Source organism: Zerene cesonia, chromosome 25 (assembly GCF_012273895.1).
Source record: "Zerene cesonia ecotype Mississippi chromosome 25, Zerene_cesonia_1.1, whole genome shotgun sequence".
Classification (NCBI taxonomy): Eukaryota; Metazoa; Arthropoda; class Insecta; order Lepidoptera; family Pieridae; genus Zerene; species Zerene cesonia.
This window is the reverse complement of record NC_052126.1, coordinates 2566195-2588557: the sequence shown is the minus strand read 5'-3', so window position 1 is coordinate 2588557 and position 22363 is coordinate 2566195. Positions and strand designations below refer to the sequence as shown.

Below are 22363 nucleotides of genomic sequence, written 5' to 3'. Positions count from 1 at the left end.
ACAGATTCGAAATTCAAATGTAATATTTTTTTATAATTAAGTGTAACAGTATTTATGGCCAGACTAAGTATTTATAAGAACACAAGCGTTAAATATACACAACTATATAATACACCTCATGTTAAAAATGTAATAACTCATACTGGGATCTAGATAGCCTTATAGTTATCTGGAATAGAGATCATTTTCCTGTATTTTTGTTTTATGGTTTACGACACGGAATAAATCATTGCTCATACGGTATCGTAGTAAACTTTACGATGGAATTTGATATGAGGCAGTTGCGGTGAATGCATCGATCTCACTATATGTGATCTTCCTGAGAAATTCAACAGAAATATACCCCGAATTACGTAGTTGTGAATGCAATACGTGGATTAACCATAAACTTCGATGCTATGAATCGCACTTTAAAGGCGTCTGTTTAATTTTAACCATTGACTCCGGTTAGCGGTGTTTATTAATAGTACATTCACATCCTATTTCCTACTAATATTATAAATGCGAAAGTTTGTAAGGGTGTGTGTGTGTTTGTTGCTCTTTCACGCAAAAACTACTAAACTGATTGCAATGAAATTTGGCACGTAGACAGCTGAACGATTGGAATAACATATAGACAACTTTTTATCTCGATATTCCTAAGGGATACGGTCTTGCGCGGGTGAAACCGCGGGGCGCAGCTAGTATTACATAAAACAATTCTATATGAATATTATTATAACTCTTGCTCATATCCTAATCTCTTTCAAGAAAATGTTCAAAGAATTTCAATTGATTTATATCAATATGTTGAATGCATTATTAGTATTTCGATCGATACATGCCAAATAAGTTTACTGTTAGATACGTCTGCCGCAAATGCAATATCGTGATCGCTTTGACATCCCCCCTACTATTAATTTAATGTAAAGGTTATTTCATTTGTCGTGGACACAGTGACACAGAATGGACAATTAATTCAAGAAATAACGTCTGATATGAAAATTATTCATAATAAACCCCTGCAAAACAAAACCTAATAGCTACACCCATTTGACTTCCGAAATCATGCACCAAAGTCCTTGATGGTCGTAGTCGTAGTCATGTTCCAAGTGATGACATCCCTAGTCGTGACATTCACGTCAACGGTAGTCGAGATGCAATGGAATAATACAGCTTGGTCTAGACGGCTTACCTCTAATCCTACAGAATAACAACTGGTCGGAATGAGGTTGGGGGAAAAAGCTGTGATTGTTTTCCTATGAGCTTTAAATTAATGAATTTATTTATCGTATAAACTTCTAAACTAATATTATAAACAAAGCATATGAGATTTGTATCATATATGTTTGTAGTGTTTTCACACAAAAACTGTTATATCGATTTCAAAAATTATTTCACCATTGGAAAGCTGCATCTCCACAAAGTAATAATGTACATGTACTATGGGCGAAGCCGGGGTGGATCATTAGTTATAAAAGTTATACATAATATATATAATACAGCATTTATTCTAAATATTTCTTAATGTGTCAGAATAACGATATTATAGATTCTGGTCATATAAAACATGCATTTTTGTATATTTCAGTTTTATGTATTAGGAGAGTATCTAGAAATGTCAATGGTATTTCAGTAAAGATTTATAAGTTTTTGTGCGTCAGCTACAAACGTCTTTATAAAAGCAAATGAAAACAATATTAAAATATAACATACCATGTAAGGAACCATTCATATAAATGAATGGTTTGCACATTAGTGCAACACTTTAATTATATCGAGGCAGTCTAGCACGCTTTGGTACGAATTAGGTCACCTCGCACCAGGTAAGGTACCCCACCATCACAAAACATAGGCGTGAAAAAGTTGCATGTGAATGCACTGCGTTTTGTATTGTGAGTGGAATTTCGGAGGTCCGATCCTTTTCGTTACTCTTCCTACTCCTTCCCACTCCTTTCCTTTATTCCCCTCTTCAATCCTTCCTATACGATTCCTTATGATATGTGAGATCCTTTAAGCATATGCATTGCTATAAATTCTGAAGTTTTGGCTTCTGTTACTATTATAAATAACAATCATTTACCATTTCGTATTTCCAAATTGCCACGAACTCAAATCAAAAATAAACATTGTATGTAAAATAAGAAATTAACACAACAAAAGAGCAGTAACGAACAATCGGCAATTGTCAAACACATTTCACCAACAAATAGTTATTAAAACAAATATAGGTAATAAGAGAAAATATTTCAATTCGAAAAAATTCCGTGGGTTTTGCATTTATTTTATGTTCGCATTCGTATATTTGCTATTTGGCTTGCGGGTTACCCACGGTTCGTTAAAACGGTTTTATTTTAATAGCTTTTACAGCCAAATATACCTTGAATAAAATGCCCATACGTAAATCTATTTACCTACGCAAATGCTCATTACGAATTTCACTGAGATTCCGTGAGCGTAATTCATTTATTTTTGCTTGTACGAAATAGAGCATGAATATTATATAAACGTGGTGGAAAAACACTCATTTATTACTAGCTAATTGCTTTCTTTCCAGCATTAGTCTTCGCAAATGAATTTGTCTTTTAGGTTATGTAATTACCATTAAAGCGTTGGTTATTTGATATGTTTTTGCTTTTCTTTCACAGAATAGAAGACTTGTAAAGATAAACATTTACAAAAATAATAATAAACGTCGTTCCTAAAATAGAACAAAAATAGCATAAAAATCACTACTCTTTAGAAAAAAGACTAAAACACCCATTCAACATTAGATAACAAAAATTAAAATAGTTTTAAATAGTAACAGCTTCTTTCTATTCTCACAATAATTCTTAACATACAAATCACATTCACAAGAAAGGAATAGATAAGTAATTCGAAAGAAAACACTAATGCTATTGGAAATTTTCTAGAGAAATATATTACATTAGAAACTGAATAGATTTTAGCAAGGTTGTTTTCCAAATGTAAAGGAGAAGCAAATAAATTCTAAATGTACAACGTGAATTGGTAACGGAAGGGTTTTATTATGACAGAGGGATGTTTTCTAGAGCTTGAGAATTTAAATTTCTCCCTTAAGGATAATGGAAAATGAGCATTTAAAATTCCACGACATAAATTAAGATATCAATGTGTTTGTGTGTGCTCTGTGTTTATATTGACATATTGTTTCATTCATTCGTTGCGATTATTGATAATTGAATTAAAAATAACATTATTACCATAATGTTATAATTATAATGGGTAAGGGTTGATTCAATTGATAATATTAAAAACACAACAAAATATAATTTTTAACGATCCTACTTACAGGATCTACCTAATTATTGTTGTTAAAGTACAATCTGAATGAGAAATTTCACAAAACGCTATTAGTATCGTACAAATCAATAAATGTGTTGTAGAAAAACATATTGCGTAAGCAATTTACAACACGTAATTCATATAATATTTACGTACAATATTTATTAATGAATAGATAATTAAATATCACTTCTTACAATCGGAAAAAAGAACATTAATCAAATAAAACCACGGGGAGATCGGCCTAATTCAGTGACTGAAATATCAGGTCACAGCATTACAATGATAGCGCCCATCTATTACGTTCACAATTAACAAGAAATCAATGAGAGACCGTTAATGGTCTCCATATCTTTATTTCTGACAAGACGAATGACGCGCCAAAATCAGGAATTTGGGTCAGCCTCACCATTGCTGGAACTTTGTTTTTCATGAAGGAAATCTGAGGCAAATATTTGCAACCAGTTATGTAAGCAATTTCATAACGTGGCATTAACTTGATTAAGGATGTTTGGCGCGAAATGTTATTTTGTAAACATGATTTATCATATTCTCTTTTTGTAGTTTCCCGTTATTGGTGGTTTGCTATAAAATGTTGTAAAAGCTATTTTTACTTTCGTATTGGGTGGCGATTTAGATGATGTTTTTAAGGTATTTTTCTTTAAATGCTTTGTTGTTTGTCTCGTTTTATTTACGTTAACAAACGGCTAACGAATGATCCTAATTTTGGAAGAAGGAAAATCACGAACATTTATAAAACTTTCCTCAATGTTCGTAAAGTTACTTCAGCCGAGTGTTGATTAGTGATTGCGCAAATATCTTATTCTATAAATGAGGCAGGGTGTATATTTATTTACTTGCTAACTCGCAATGAATTAAATGATGTTATTTTTCGTATGGATAGTTATGGAGTAACGTACAGAGATGGGTTGGTTATCAAGTTACTATTGGAGTTACCCTAAGCGAGTTAATTGTCGCGCTATGAGTATTAATTCATTTATAATTTATATAAATTACGTTAAGAGCTAGAACTCACGTAGCTGCGACATTATTATTTTTTATGTCATAGCGGGAAACTGAGCCGGTAGTTCGCCCGATGGCAAGTGACCACCGCCCATGAACATTCACAGAGGTGCCTCTGCGGAAGCGCTGCCCGCTTTTAAGAGGTAAGGGAAAAGAAAAGGATTGACGACTGGAAAGAAGGAATGGACTGGGACGGGTGAGGAGGTGAAAAGGAAACGGGCCTTATTTATCTATTTGTAAACAAATTTAAATTATATAAACAAATTTAAATTCAAAGTGTTGCTCGCATCCTTACTAATGATATTGATGCAAAAGTGCGTTTATTCGTTTGTCTTTCTTTCTCGTCACAAAGAAGTATTTTATGATGTATTTTTTTGTGTCTGGAAAGTTATATAAGCTACTTTTACAAATTTCCTTTGACTACGCGGCGTGAAAAGCTAGTTTCATCATCATCATCATCATCATCATCATCATCATCATCAGCACATATATGTTCCCACTTCTGGGACACAAGGCCTCCTATGAGGATTATATTAATAGTTTACTATACTCCAATATAAATGTAACATTTCTGTTTTCATCCCATTATTTGTCATTACTTTCAATAAGAATAAATTAAATGTCTTCCAAATAACATCCCCAATTCAACGGAATGAAACTCATTAACTGTACATTAAATATGTCGTCACAAAGGCGAGGTAGCAGCCGTTGAACAATTTTAATACAAAGCCCAACTAGTAATTTGAAACAAGACCTTACAATGTGTAGGTGTCTGTTTACGAAGTAATTCTGGGTAATATATGTCTTGAATTATGGATGCTTTGGTTTGTAGATTGTTTTTGATTTATTTTATATAAGCAATTTCACCTCAAACTCAGACATATATTCAATTAGACTTCTTCTAGAAGGTTTTTTGTATCGTCATAACATAGTTTTGTCATTTACAACTGTCTCGGAAAGCAGCACTGGCAAAAGACTCTATAGTTTAATTTTTGAAATCATGTTAATTGTGTCCTGTGATTCTTAAGCGACAACATTCTATGGATTTTCGTAGGCTTTCTGAACTAACATTTTTAAATACAGACTTTAAATTTAGGACTATTAAACTCTTGAATACTACGAGGAATTCTATTGTAAAAGCGTACCTGGTCCCGTAAATTAATTTTAAGCTTTTGAAAGCCAGAAAACAGGCATTTCAATTTTATTTCTGTTCCTTTTATTATAACAATGTATATCACCTACTCTTGTGTGTAAGTCGGTGTTATTGTATACAAGTGAAGTATACACTGTGAGATCTCTTAATCCGAAGCACATAAATAATATGTAAGTAGGTGAGATAAATTACAATAACTACCTTTATATATAAAAGGAAAGGAAAAAGAGATTCGATTGCGTTCGATCACATTTTCATGCGTGAACTTCTGGACCAATGTCGCTTATAAGTTGTTGTTAAAATGTAAAAGAGAAGGTGTTAATTTGTGTTTGGTTTTACGCGAGTATTATATATTTAGAAATTAAAAACTTTTCAACGGATTTTAAACGCAATTTATTCATTATATTATTAACCCGACGTTTCGAACACTTTACAGCGAGCGTGGTCACGGGGAGCAGTCTCCCCGTGACCACGCTGTTGAAAAGAAGGTGTTAAGTTCAATAAACTATAAGGCTTCTAATTGTTTAATGTCGATGTATCGAGTAAGTCTATTTTTTATTTATTTTGAGTTTACGCATGTGCGTAGGTGTACACGTGTTAAAATAAATATATTTTCTTTTCGTGCTCTTATTTTAAGGGTCTTAGTGAAATCCCGTTTCCCTAGAGGGCTTGAGCAGATACTTACACAAGCATTTCGCAAATTGATTTTTTATGGTCTTGCATGTGATGGGACAGAAGTTTTGTTATTTCGTGTTTGTTCTATTTATTAAATTTGAATTTTTTATTGGCCGTAAGAGACGTACATTATTTGACAGTTAAACACAGGTTTAGTTGCGTTGATAAAATAATGCGGGATTACATCCCCTTGGGACGCAAATAGCTCTAACCCCATGTAATAAGTCCTAAGTTCGGGTTAAATTTAGTCCATGTTAAATCAATTTTGTAGTGGGTATCTAAATAATGGAGCTAGAACCCTCTGGGACGCAATTGCAATCCTCCATCTCTAGATCCTTAATTAATAAAAGCGTTGAAATTTACTCAATTTTAGGTATAACTAAGACACAATTGCAACTCCCTATTACCTTCATCAATTTAGAAGTTGGAGCTCTTAATATATGAAAGGTATAGTATCACACCTTCAAAAGGAAATAATCAACATAAAGTTACAAATCTAATATTCTAAAGTTAAAGAGTTACACCTTGGCAAGATAATGAGATTAGATGATAAAGATATCAATATAGAAGCGGGTTTAACGGTGTAAATCAGAACAGTAATTCAGGTTAATTCATTTCCAATGGATTAACTTTCAGCAAAGCGAAGCGGTCGACTAGATTACTTTAATAGCCCTTGCCGGTGAAATTCTTTATATCCTTATAAAATATCTATATTATGATGCGGCACGAAAGTGGGTGAAATAAGTATTGGAAAATTATAATTTATTGGAAAATGTGAGTTATTTTTAAGGGGCGAAGCTTTAAATTGGAATGAAATCAGTAAGTCAGAAAATACTTCTATGCGTAAATATTTAAATGTCCTTCGTTCGCGCAGAAGCGAATAATACTGTAGGACCAGTATTAATCTTATAATAAGTTTATAATTAGAAGTATATTGTTTATGGAAAACACAACAATTTGCCGGTTTCACTGGCTATTTTTAATAATAAAAAGCTGGAGTTTGTTTATTACCATTATCTCTGCAGACCCTGGATCGATTTCTGAACGATTTCAACGTTCGATATGCCCATGGTCTTTAAGTGCTACTGTAGGTTATGTTTATGTACAACGGACAAGGCCGGGGCGACCGGGGCGAATAACAAGTTAAAAGAAACTAAAATAGAACAGTTGTTCCGTATTTAACTAGATTGGTAAAATAATGAGCTTCAATGGCGTGTTTAATTTTAATTAGTTGAAATAAGTTTCCCCTAATATATATCCTACTATAATATTATAAATGCAAAAGTTTGTGAGGATGTGTGTGCGTTTGTTGCTCTTTCACGCTAAAACTACTGAACCGATTGCAATAAAATTTGTAACGTAAACAGCTGGACAACTGAAATAACATATAGGCAACTTTTTATCCCGATATACCTTTGGGATACGGACTTACGCGGGTGAAACCGCGGGGCGCAGCTAGTCCTCTATAAATTACCGTTTAAGCTTCATTTGATAAATATTTCTTTATTTATATGTAAATTCAAATGTGTTACCTCAAAGCAAATAAGCTTTCCAAATAATTGCTCAATTTTATTTACTTGATAAAACGAAACTGTCGATAATTTTTTGATTCTCTACGCACTACTAAACTCAACATTTATTTTATTCTTTGACTCCCTTTCAACTACAACTTTTAATTCACTCAATCACAATTTAATACCCATAACATTAGCAGTACTCATATAACATTTCCATTGAATCCCGATGTTTACACATCGTTCACATATCACTCCAAGATCCCTGTATACCCTGAGATTAAGTAAAGCTAGTGATGACACAGACGATCGTTTAGCTAATCCACTAATTAAGTAATGCGAGCTCTGGTCATATTTTCTGAGGTTCTGTATCTTGTATCTTTACGACTGTTATGACATGATGGCCTCGTGTTATACGCATTATTGTCTGTATGAGGGTTATGTAAACATGACGTTAGAATAAAAGATTAATTGTCATGACATAGTGGTGTTCTCTGAATGACTGAGTATGTTTAGTTAAAGGTAGTTTTAAATGTTAATGAATTGGGAAGGTGACGAAATAGGTTTCAAAAATCATGACAATAATTTGTGGGAAATAAACTGTAGTGAAACCCAATTAATATATCCAAACAGCTATATTAGTATGGAATAAGAGGTTGGATATAAATATATTGATTATGTATAAATATGTCTCTTTAAACTCTGTAATGGAGAGATGATATCAGAGAATTAAATCTGTACCACTGCGGGGAGTCTCCGAACTGTGGTTTGGCACGGCAGGAGTTCTGTGTGAGGATTAAGTTGTATTTACAATTTGGTATCGCAATTCACACAATGTGAGAGATTCTGTACTCTTAAACCTTCTTAAAACTATTGTAATATCCTAGTCAAAATTTACATTCTGGGCTATATCCCATATTGTATGTTATTGAGATGTGAGAGCGGATGCGTTATGCTGTTTCATTGATAGGTTTCTTTAATAGAAGAACAGTGATAAAGCCTTCTGTATCCTGTCGGACCGAGACATATTTTTTGTAAATGCCTATTGATAGTCGAACCAAGGACTCCGCGGTTCTACGCTCACGCGTTAACCAGTGTAGCATGGAGAAGGTCTGAAACTGTCTCGATAGAATTTTGGAAAATTGTAACTCGAATATTTTAAATTAACCCGACGAATAAGCATTCCCTATCTTCCAAAATGATACCTCCATAGTGTAATCTGCTTAATGAAAAAGTTGGAACATTTTCAACTTTCAATGGATTTCCTTCATTGCTTCATCTAAAACTTTGAAACCAATTTCCCAACGGTCACGGTCATGTAATCATTATACTTATTTGAAGGTAATAAAATATCGAAGCACCGAAATTTATTAGCCTATAAGCGTTGCGTCATATCATCTGATTTAATCTGTGGCACTTACGGCCGCTCGGTTTGTGATAAAATTAATTAATTTATAGAAACGTTCGTGGATCTTTCAGTAGAGGAATGTTAGTGTTAAATAAACAGATTTGTTGGTTTATGTAACGTTTTTGAATAAACATTGCTGTTCTAATTTTAGTGGATGTTAGGATGAATGCAGCTTTTAATCATTTATTAATAAACGATTTTGACCTTATCTTGAGTTCATTATAGATTGTAAAATGGCACATATGTATTATTAATTTAATCTCTTATTATTTAATTAGTATAGTCGTACACTAAATAAAAATGTGTGAAAGTTTTCCACAAGCTTCAAAAAAGTTTTTTTTTTATAAATTGTTTTTATTAATGCTTGTTATCTTGTTAAAGTCAACTAACTTTAACAAGATAACTTTGTATATTGAAAAAAAAAAAAAATTAAATAATGCACCTAATGTCTTTTTGGCTTAAACGTTTTATTACTCTGCAATACATTTAATGTCATGCAAGATTTTTTCTTTTCATTTAAATATTTCAAATATTTATTAGTTGCATTACATAAAATGAAATAAAAATGTTCTTCAAGTTTTTCTGTATTCTATCGATGCTAACACACAGTTAATAATTATTTTTTATATGAATACCGTTTAGAATATGTATATCTGATTACAAATAACATTATCCCCGTTAGGTAGTTACTGGTGTTAAAATAAAGCAGACGAATTGCTTCAAATATATAGCGGTGTTTTATCGGTACGATAATAAGAAGCAAAATTACAAATTATATTCTCGATCGATTCCAGAAATGTGTATCTAAACATAGCGTATAAGTGTTGCAAACAACAAAAGGAACACACACATAGACACACAATTACTTATATCGATGACATATTCTGTAATTGTTATTAAGCCTATATATATTCCAATGACCATCTTAAGGAAGAATCACACAGCCAGATTGTAGTCTGGATGTGTTATATTGATAAAAGGCAAGTGAAGCTGCTGGCTAGATTTAATTTAAAAATGCACATTTTAATGGTCTGCTACATCTATCTACTCTTGGATAAAGATAATTTAGTTTTAATAAATGAAAAACGTACAAAAATCGTCCACACGTACGCTTAGTGTGAACAGCTAACTATGAGAATGAAGTGTCACAATTTTTGTAGGAAAAGTTGAATCCTAATGATTGCGGCAACAAAAACTTATTTATAAAACTCCCCGTTTAATATCATGATATTAATTTTGGGTGGCTCTGTAACAAGCCCGAAAGGAGGAGTGTCTAAGAATATTTTTCGTTTGAAACAAAGTATAACAATACCATTGCTAAGAGAGATTGCCTTCTTAGCGTAAAGCCTCTCGTTTATTAAAACAGAAAACAATTTTAGCATTTAACTCCGGGTTCATTCTTTATGACATACCATTTTTTGAGTTGAAATGATAGGATTTCTTTCCGTTACGTTTATTGTGGGTATATTTTGGGAACTGTGAAATACATTAAATTCATCACTGGTTAAGTCGTTCTTTGGTTTAAACTAATGGACAATTTGATTTAGTACTATTTAAAAGATGTGTTGTTATTTATTAATAATGCTATTGCATGGCTGCTATACCATGGTATTATAAATACGAAAGTAACTCTGTCTATGTTTGTCTATTCTTCACTTCTTCTTACATGATAGTTTTATCCCGGGAATCTCACGAGAGCGATAATTATGCCGTAAAAATCTTTGACTTTTCCATGGACTATGCGGGGAAAACATTGGGGGGAAAGCTAGTTTTACATAAGTACCTATTGACTTTTGTTTAAATTTGTTATATTTTTCCTGGGACAAGTATTTAACCCGCGAATGTTCTATATAAAGCTACGAAACCTATGAAATAAACAGTAACAATAGAAAACCATTTTTAATATTCAAATTATACGCTTATACTGACTATTAACAGCAAACATATTTTTTCAACTTTTTTCATTAAAATGCGACACGTCAAATATTTCGCGATACAATATGAAGTCCTGAGGGTATAATGTCAAAGTAAACAGAAAGCAAACAAATTTTTTTGACAAAATGACGCGACCTTTATCACAATACTGACAAAAAACTGAAAGGAGAAATAAAGTTTTTAACAACGCTGACATTCGCATGGAGTAAATATTTACCAAAAAATAAAAAAAACCACTTTACCTAAATACTTTTATTTACTTGTTACAAAATGTCGAGCAATCGCCATTTTTATTTTTTATCGAACTACATTTCGAAATTTGGCCAGGATCTTTTCCATTACTTATCGGTAGTCACCACCTTCTTTTGAAAATAAAGGTTAAACAATTCGACTGTACGTACGTACATATTTTTTATGTTTGTTCCTGCATAACTTCGTCGATCATGAGCCGAATTTGATGATTTTATTGCGTTAGAAAGGAGATATTCCCATGTTTTTCAATATACTTGGCATTTATGTAACTGGCAGAATACCATTTGAGCTATGGAAATAATTAAATACCTACGGGTTTTTATTAACTTTTAAAGACGTCCCCTGTTGGACATAAACCTCCCCCAGTCAAGATAAAAATATTTTAAACACGTCAACGAAGGCATGTCTCAAAGCCACCAATTGTAAAGCAAGATAGAACCACTTAGCTTAACTCTGATCATATTTGCAGTCATGAATATCCCAATTCTCAAGGCCTTCAACGATTGCTCTTACCACAAATTTAATATTTTATCTCACTCGATACTCCTTATCGTATTTTGATATAGAAATTATTTATGATCGAGATTTTATTTTCGGTCGATAAAAAGTGTAAATACTGTAAAGTTTATTGGTAAGAAGGTTGATCGTTTGCTTTCAAAATGGACCGGTATAACACACTATATAAAATATATCCTATGTACTACTATTTTAAATTATATCAGAAATAAACACGGAACTTTCCTTATTGTTCAAAAGCACCTTTTAATATTGAATCTTCAATTTAATTTAAAAAGGTTTATTATCAGAGCATATAAACAAATTGGGGTATTGCGCAGAAAACTTTACAATAAAATGATTATTTAGAAATTTAAACGTATGGTTATACCATTCTTACAGACAAGTGATACCTACTGCGCATCGAATACATACATAATATATATACATATATACTTATTATATGTATATATTCGTGCAAAAATATATAAGTACATTATATATTTATTTTAAACATATATATTACAAAGTGCTCAGTTGCTATCCTTTGTACTATATTTATTAATATTTCTTTGTGCTGTTTTCTGTTATTTTAGTTTTGGTGTACAATAAAGAATTTATTATTATTATGTGTATCTCTCCATAATTCTCGTACCTCCAGAAGGAAAGCACCCGGTCTTTTGGAAGGCTTACGTGGGGACACAGATCCAGCACGCAGAGGCCCTTTAGAGAATTTAATGTGTGTACCGAGCTTATTTTTTGTCGTACGGGATTAAAGTGCGTCTTAAACGGAGACCATATGCCCGGCTGTTAGTAACTGTTCTCCATTCGCACCTTTTGGGTAAGGAACCCGATAAACTGTTATGTTTGCCCGCAAACATTTTAAAGAAATCAGACGTTAGAGAAACATTGGAAACACGTAGGAGTCAGTGTTATATTTATCACACTATCACACTAATCACACTATTATAAATGTGAAAGTTTGTTGGTTTGGATGTTTTTCTCTCAATGACGCAGTACTGAACAAATTTTTATGAAATTTCGTATACAAACAGGGTATGAGCTGATTTCGGTGATGGTATAGTTTTTATTCCGATTAAATGCTCTCTTGGGATAAAACTTATAGGAATCTTGATGTCCGGGCGGAGCCGAGACGAGCGTCAAGTGTTTAGTAAAGCTATTCTTATGTCTTAATGTCTTCATTGAACAACTGTCTGTATAATCAGACTGTGATTATAATTATATATTTACACAATTTATTCAATAACGCAATTTCGTTCAAGAATCAATTTAATAATCGTTATCCAAGCAAAGCGACGTGAAATGTGAGAAAGCTTTCAGAGCCAAGCAATCAAATAAGTATTTAACAGTAACTAAATTTCTTTTCCATTACGCTATATTAAAACAAAACAAAGAGTATCGGAGAACTGGGGCGTAAACCGACACTTATAATGAAACGCAGTAAATTTATTTTCGTTCCATTTTGACATGAACCTCTAATAAATATTACTTATTTTATCGCTCTCGCTTCAAATTGTGCGGCACTAATTCATATTCGTAAATATTTCATCGTTTATATTAAAAGGTCAAGTGCGAGTTGGACTCGTGACTCTGTAACATACAAATAAGCTAAAGAGAAACTGCAAAACAAATCGTCATCCACTCCATTTACAACCGTGCCAACTGTTGCACTTATCATTATAATTATCTTATCTTTCTTACTAATATTATAAATTCGAAAGTTTGTAAGGATGTGTGTGTGATTGCTGCTGTTGATTGCAATGAAATTTGGTACGTAGACAGCTGGACAACTGGAATAACATATAGGCTTTTTATCTCGTTATTCGTACGGTATACGGACTTACGCGAGTGAAATCGCGGGGCGAAGCTATATTAGCTATATTATAATGAGAAAAGATTTGTATGTAAGTATGTTTGTAATGCTTTCACACAAAAACTACTGGACCGACTATTTCACCAGTAGAAAGCAACTTCACCAAGTGACACACGCTTTGTATGTACCAACTGACAAAGTATCAAACAACTATCTAGAAACACATCATCTCTGAAAATAACAATAAAATACCATCTAACTATCACGGTTTATGCGATACAGGTGACGGACGGACAGATAGACAGACGAACAGTGTTATGGCCCCGTTTCACCCTTTGAGTACACGCAAAAACTACTGAACCGATTGCAATGAAATTTGGTACGTAGACAGCTGCACAGCTGACATTACATATAGGCCACTTTTCATCCCAATATTCTTACGGGATACGGACTTACGCGGGTGAAACCGCGGGGCGCAGCTAGTGTAATAATAAAATATTTTTTTTTAAACAAATGATAAACCAAATTATTTTTTCAATGTAACACAAGAAACTTAGTCTATCTGATCCAAAAAGAGAATTATATATCAGTTTATATGCTAATACAGACTTTAATCTATCTCTGTACCAAATTTCAAACAGATATGATCAGACATTTTCGGATGAAAGAGTAAAAAACATCCATGAATCCATCCATCCAAAACAAACTTTCACGTTTATAATATTAGTAGGATTGTGCAAATGATTTCAATTTTCATTACATGTGAAATCGGCGAATGCGCTGCCCGTTTTTTTTGGGGTAAGGGATAAGGAATGGATTAACGACTGGAAAGAAGGAATGGACTGGGACGGGTGAGGAAAAGGAAACGGGCCTCCGGCTCCCCCACTCACCGTACGAAACACAGTGGCATGCCACTATTTCACGCCGGTTTTATGTTTCCGAGCTGGCCCAATTCGTGCCGAAGCGTGCTCGACTCCCACAATAAATTAATTTTTTATTTTTTAATTTTTATTTGTTATACATTAGTTGCTGTTCGGATTATGTAATGACACCGTGATAAATCATAATAAAATCTAGATTGCTAAAAAAATGCACATTTGGTGGTAAAATAAAAGTTGTACACAATTTGAATTAATCGACAAAATCTTAGTTATTGTCTTGAATGATATTATATTTTGGAATATCGAAAGACATCAATTTAAAATGTTTATTGCACTCAAACTAGTTTTTTCAGTCCATCTCCAATAAAACTAAAAAAAAATATTCATTTAACCCATGCCTGTGGGATAAGTTTCTTATATTTTCTTTTTTAAATTGATTCGTTTGCGCGCGAGAAACTTCCAAAGTGGTAAACCCTTTAACTACTTAAATAAGACAATGAAGAAAATATATTCTGCAAGTAGGTATATAAATATGAAAACTTCCATAGAAAATTGGTTTGTACGAGATCTAATAAGAATTTTTTTTAATACGACATAAATTGTATATTTCATAATCGAATATGTCCCCTTCATGGGCCAGTTGGATTCGCAATTGCCTGCTTATTTATTATCTAAGTAGGTCAACGTTAAAAAAGGGAAGGTATGTTTAGGACACTTTTTAGAGAGCCAACGCCTTGTGATGAACTTACCAAAACTGTATTATTTCGAAGATATATTCCAAAAGTCAATTTTTTAAGCATCTGAACCGACTTGAAATAGTGAAGCCCTAGCCAAGGTTTCCTTTTCCTCACCCTTCCTAGTCCATTCCGTCTCCCCTTAAAAGTGAGCAACGCATTCACAGAATGTTGTTGAAGAAAATTCGCTCTGCGAATATTCATGGGCGTTGTGATTGCTTGCCATCAGGCGAAACACCAGCTCACTTTCCCGTTGTGATATAAAAAAAAACATCTTTTATATTAGCATCTATTTTAAACAATTGTGATATTATTGACTTTGATGCAATATCTATAACCATGACATTTGGTTTAAAAGAACTTATTTACGATTTTATTTTCAACTAAATTAACCGAAAGTTTTCTGGATCCAGTAAATTTCATAAGTTAGCTTCAATTTAAAGCAGCGTCTTACTCATCGAAAATAAATCAAACCCGAGCAAGCTATCGAGAGTCTCGACCTTTAGGGTCTTATATAATCCAAGGGCATAATTAAGACGCATATTTCACGACCATCTCAAATTCATAGGGAAATTTTCATTCAATCTTGTTTTTGCAAGCGTTTTAAAATCATGATTAGATATACTGTATATTATAGTAAGTTAACATACTGTATATTATATATATGTAAGTTAACCCGAGTATAAATATTGTAATCGCAAATACTCGTAAGTATATATTAATTTAGTTACTCTTTCTCACTTAAACAGCTGATTATGTCTGTATGAGTTTGGTTATTTTGTATTCGATATTTTCTTATATTATTATTATTAGGAAGTTATTTTTTTTCAAATCCTTTATACAATATGCCTATATAGATATTGTCATCCTCTTAACTTATCTAGGGCTTTAAAAAATAAATAAAACTCCATGTTTATGTACCGTTGGCGAATGTTCAAGAACCGTTCCCAAAATTAGGGCATTGGTAGGCTGCTATTGATTGTAAATGGGAAACAATGGATGCTATATTGTTCCTAAAGTATGGCTTTTTATGAAGTAGAATTCGACCATAGTGTACAAGTATTGCTGTACATACCAACGGACTACTGAACGTAACTTGAAGCTATGATGTACTGAGACTAACTTCTCTGTGGCAGCGAGCTAACTCAGCACAATAACACATAATATGCTATATACACGTCTTCCTGATTTAGCCATGCTTATACGTGGGTGAAACCAATAGGGGGAAGGGGATAAAACTAGTAAACAATAAACCATCTTACGATTGAGTAAATAGCTAACTATGACGTACCAACTTCAACGTCTTACAATAGTAAGAACAAGCCAATATCTCGTAGCAAGGCATTATTAATTCGTATCAGCACACGTTTTAGATTACATTGCAGCTGCAAGTGTACCGCAATTCATCATGCTATGTTTGCCAACTAGCTATGTACGTGAAAATTAGCTCTGAGTTAGTAGCAGAGTTGAACAATTACCTTTGTAGCGACACTAGTATGCACGTCTTGTCAAGTTCGAACATGTGATATCGCTATACCTAATGTTTCGTGGCACAGATTATTAAGAAATTTAGTAAGACATACGAGTATTTAAATATATCAAATACTAGCTGCGCCCCGCAGTTTCACCCGCGTAAGTCCGTATCCCGTAGGAATATCGGGACAAAAAGTTGCCTATATGGTATTCCAGTTGTCTAGCTATCTACGTACCAAATTTCATTGCAATCGGTTGAGTAGTTTTTGCGCGAATGAGCAACAAACACACATATATCCTCACAAACTTTCGCGTTTAGAATATTACTAAGAAGATTTAGCTTACTAAACTTATGTCTAAACATATTTATATATACTAAATATATTTACAGAATCCTAGTGTTTTAATTATTATATGTACTTCAGTACTTGAATAATGATCGATACAAATATTTATTTTAATTTGTTTGTGTTTGATAAAAAGTACGCCATTTACCTACGGATTTTACTGAAGGTAAGTGGCCTTCTAAGTTACCACCTAAGAAAATACGAGAACGATTAAGTTTTGTCTAATAAGAATTATCTTTTATCATACTTCATCTTTTTTTTTTAATTATACTGATAGTTTAAATTACGGTTTTTCAGAATTTTCAATACTTAAAAAATATGAACAATATGGTAACTAAAGTGAAATAAAATGGGCCAAAACAGTTTTTCCAATCGCAAATTCTTTCATAAAAAAATATGAATTGCAAAAATTTATCGCCATTCCCGTTTTGTTTAACGTTAAAATCGGTCTTTCAATGAATGTCTGGCAGATTGTAAATAATACTTGAAACATCAATTAATCTATATATTGGTCTACTCATACGTATTTTGATGAAACTGTTGTTGTTTTCACAGTACAATACGGATTTGTCGAATGTATATTTCATTCGGATACTCGCAGTGGCAGTGAAAGTTAAATATTAAACAATTACCAGTTGCATACAAATTGTTGAACTGAAAATTTTATATTTCGCTTTTTTACCTTTCTCTCCATGATTGCCTGGTAGAGGTAACTGCTCAGTGATAAGGCCGTGCATGGTGGTAATAACTAAATTTAATTGTATCTTTTCAGGTACAATAAAGTTTTATATAAATACATCTTACTCATTACAGATACGTAATACTTTTGATACGAGAAATCCTTCTATCCTATCCTACTATCCTACTAATATTATAAATGCGAAAGTTTGTAAGGATATGTGTGTGTTTTTTGATCTTTCACGCAAAAACTACTGAACGGATTGCAATGAAATTTGGTATGTAGATAGCTGGACAACTGGAATAACATAAAGGCTACTTTTTATCCCGATATTCCTACGGGATACGGACTTACGCTGGAGAAACCGCGGGGCGCAGCTAGCACTTTTATAAAATCTTCCACTAAGTACTACAAGTCACCTTGTGCTAAAAATTTTAAAAAGTACCTATGGGCCTAATCGGTACAGCTATTTTCAATTACTTACCCTTGCCCAAGGGAAAGAATATAAATTTTATTTTACGACTAACTTAGGACAAAGCCATCTTACGTATAGCATACTAACAAACCGCTGAGGATGTAAACTTTTACAAACATGTATATTACATATACATATAATCTTTTTTTTATGTCATAGCGGGCAACTGAGCTGGTGGTTCACTTGATGGTAAGCTATCACCACCGCCCATGGACATTCGCAGAGGCTTAGACCTCCGCGATTCCGCTGCCCGCTTTTAAGGGGTAAGGGATAGAGAAAGGATTAATGACTGGAAAGAAAGAATGGCCTGGGAAGGGTGATGAAAAGAAAATGGGTCTCCCCCACGCACCGTATGAAACACAATAGCATGTTATTATTTCATACCAGTTTTCTGTGGGTTTTGGTACTTCCTCGGTGTGTGCTAGCCAAATTCGTGTCGAAGCATTATAGTATCACTATGTTAATTAACATACTCCTCCGAAATGGCTGCATCTATACTAATATCGGGTAGGTCTGAGAATCGGCCAACATCTATTTTTCATAACCCTAAATGATAACACTAAGGCACAACAGCGATTGCCAGGTCAGCTAGTAATATGTAAAAGAGCTTTTTTTAGGCATTATTCTTCAAAAAAATAATTTCCGAATGTTCTCGAAGCTACGCTATCCTTAAATTCGTTTGTCATTTAGCGGCGTGACACAAAACCGCAATGCAATACGTATGTCATTTGATAACAGGCCTAAATCCGGAGTGTATTTGAAACCTTTCGAAACATTAGTTCACCTGGCAAGCCATTATCGACCTTAAGCACTTCCAAAATCCAGGCACTTGAGGGTGTATTTCCGACCATTAGTGACACGCCCTTTCTAAAGGACCCATTAATGCGGCGATTGACAATTGATTTCAGGAGCATTTTGCAAAACGGCTTTTTCTATTGACGTTGGTAATTATCTTGTTTATATTCTTACTCGTTTTCCAACCGTGGTTTTGCTCGCTTATGTAAAGGAAAAGAATGATGGTTTTTCGGAATGAAACAGTTTTTATCTGCTATCTCTTCTTTCCTAGGTATCGAACTATCTTTGCACCAAATTTTATACAAAGAATGGTTAGGCGTAATAACATACACACTGATGGGCTAATAATGTTACTTTCACATTTTAAATATAAATCTTTCTTTTGTTGTGTATATAAAAATATCTAATAACTAATTCTATTTGGTAGCAAGATAATGTTGAAATACGCATAATTTTAAGATTCAGTAAGTGCCATTTATTGTTGTTACTAATTAAATATCCTTATTTTTATTTTACATTTCCAAATTACAACAATGCCCGTGGTAAGTCTATGCCCGGGATCAGGGAAGGCAGTGTTCGAATCTCGCTTCATGATCGAATCTTACTATTCTTCAAATGTTTAAAAATATTGTTTATAATAAACGAAATCAATCCCTCTTTCATAAAGTTCTCTTATTCTACGCAATAATTATGCCTTCCACCAAAAGTTTTATCAATACTTACAGGAACTATATAATTAACAGCAATATTTTAGTTAAATAGTAGGTAATAATATCCTAATTCCTAAGTAACAATTTTCCCAGAACTCCCCAACTGTATTGCGAATTTACGCGTGGGTGAGATAACTTTTATCAAGGGGCAATAAGCTGAAGTCTAAAATTATAATTAATTGATAATTAAATTAAATATATATAGCAGCTCTTGCTGTTGACTTAAAGTTAACACCATCCTTTTTTGTTCCTCTTAATGGAAGGTATTCAGCGCTTAGTTACACTTAAAAAAATAATGATTCATTTATCATAAGTCGGTCAAGAGCAGGTAAATTTTATATTCTATATACCTACTAATATTATAAATGCGAAAGTATTACTGCATTATACTCATTTAATATTTTATCGGGCGAATAATGTTAAACCTACGATTCAATTTCAGTAAGAATTGATTGCAAAATCAGTAAGGATTTAATTAAGAGGAACGCAAGACCAGTCCTTACTCTATACAATTGTTATTCAATTTTTATCTTAAATAGAACCTACATGATTATTGTTAACAATGAATTGTGGTTCAGCCCCCTTCCTTGTAATTTTACGTAAGATTCAAGTATGCTTTTACAATTAGGTTGAGATCGCTTTAATGAACTATATTAATATTTTATTAACCATTAATAATACATTTTTCTTATTAAAAATTGAGGTAGATAACGCAGTGACATAATCCAAAAATATATTATATGAGCTGTTAAGAGAATGGTATACCTAAAAAAGCGAACGATGTTTGAAAAAGTATTAATTAATCATTATATTATGTATTATGACGTTTTGAATATAATGAATTAATCGAGATATAAAATTTTATTACACATGTATGTATTACGTATTGAATATCTACACTGATATTATAAAGATGAAACTTTTGTATATTTATAACGCTTTCACGCAAAAATTGTTACACCGATTCCGAAAATTCTTTCACGATCGCAAAGCTGCAATTTCACCGAATGACTTAGACTATATATTATGTACCACGGGCGAAAACTATTACAACCTAACAATGTCTTATGTATTAGGTATGTATTATGCGAAATGTCAAACCTCATAATAATATTATGCAAATAGGCTTTCTAGAGAATTCTCTGATCCTATCTATCCATCTAGGTATCTCTATATCTACTAAAGATTAAACAACTGAGCAATTGAAAATTAAATTATTAAATGGAGAAGTTTTTTCGCCAATGTTTAATCTTAGTACTTGTCTCTTATATTTAATTAACAAGACTGAAAAATTAAATTGCTCCATGGAAAACCCTTAAGCTTTTATAAAAACATAATTTTTAGCTACTAAAATACATATCCATCATATTACATAATAATAAAACTATATTCCTTCATGTTGTCGTTCAAACTAATTTAGAAAGACTCAGAAATTTAACATAGCCGATTTTTGAATTTAGAATTCTTTATGCTACATACAACGTCCTGTTCCGTCCCTTCCTTTACCTTCACAACCACTTTGCACCATATATAAGCGTAAAAGCAACGCGACTAATTGCTGAAAATGATACAGACATTATGCAAAATTTAATGTGAATAAGTCCTTTTTATTTCTTTCTTAATTTCGTATGAAACTCAGGCAAATGTGACCTACTTTCAGATTTAAACATTAAGTTAATATATTACACGCTCACAGATCTTGCCAACAATAAAATAGGCGAAACGTTTCGAGGCAAATATTGCTTTCAGAAAATTTAACATATTATTTAATACCTTACGCAGAAATATTCCAATTTTCAATATTGATTTTTTTGCATGTATCACCACTATAAAACTAAATATATACTTGTAGATGAATTGAAATATCTAAAAAGTTAGTGAAACAAAGATTTAAAAAATTCATAAAAAACACATATTATAACAATTAAATATAATTACTCGTAACATATTATAATGATGAAGATATGTAACGTAATTATTATGTCATTCGCTCCAATCGTTGGTAAATTATATATCACGGGTAATTTTTTATCATCTATTTAAGTTCACAAATTAACTATCATTCTTACAACATTAACTATTAATCTTATACACTTTTACTCGGTAACTATTTAAAAGACACCCCACAAAAATATCTAATTTTGATTCATTGGAAATACTTTATTTCGGTAGACTGTAAAAATTAAATTAACCACTTACCTGATAATCATCCACGTAAAAACTATTTTTCGGGCATAAATCACAAGTAATCACACATCCACATCACATACACACTTCAAAAATTAAAAACACAAGTCACTAAAACCCTTATCAATGTCCCTTACGCTCACAGAAACTTGTACGAAGTTACAATTCCGTAAGACGAATGCGAATTCCATAGACAACAAGACGACCGTACATCACGAATTCCAGAGGCAACTGACGGACACAGTAATGCCAGGGTGAGGTTTCAAATGTGTGCGTGGCGCGTGTCCGCACGGGACGTCTATTACGGGTCTTGCATTTGTGTGCATGACTTCAGATGCTTGTGTCAGTGATTTTCAGACGGTGTCCTCTCGAATGCTACGAATGTGTGCGCCGATGTAAGCTGGCAATTGCGCTTGTAGTGCGCATGCTCGCATGATGTGTATAAAAATGAAAATCGTGTTTCGCGCTATTTGAAAAAGCTTAGGATTTGATTATTGAGATAAGTCAA

At 32.8% G+C, this 22363-nt stretch overlaps 1 protein-coding gene across 1 annotated transcript in view; it reads right to left on the bottom strand.

Moving 5' to 3' along the window:
- Positions 1-22089, bottom strand: part of LOC119836804 (zwei Ig domain protein zig-8-like) — a 123763-nt gene extending 101674 nt beyond the window's left edge. Inside the window, exon 1 of the mRNA XM_038362272.1 lies at positions 21868-22089. The gene's annotated coding sequence lies outside the window, so the exon portion shown is untranslated. The remainder of the gene's footprint in view (positions 1-21867) is intronic.
- Between the last annotated feature and the right edge of the window lie 274 nt (positions 22090-22363).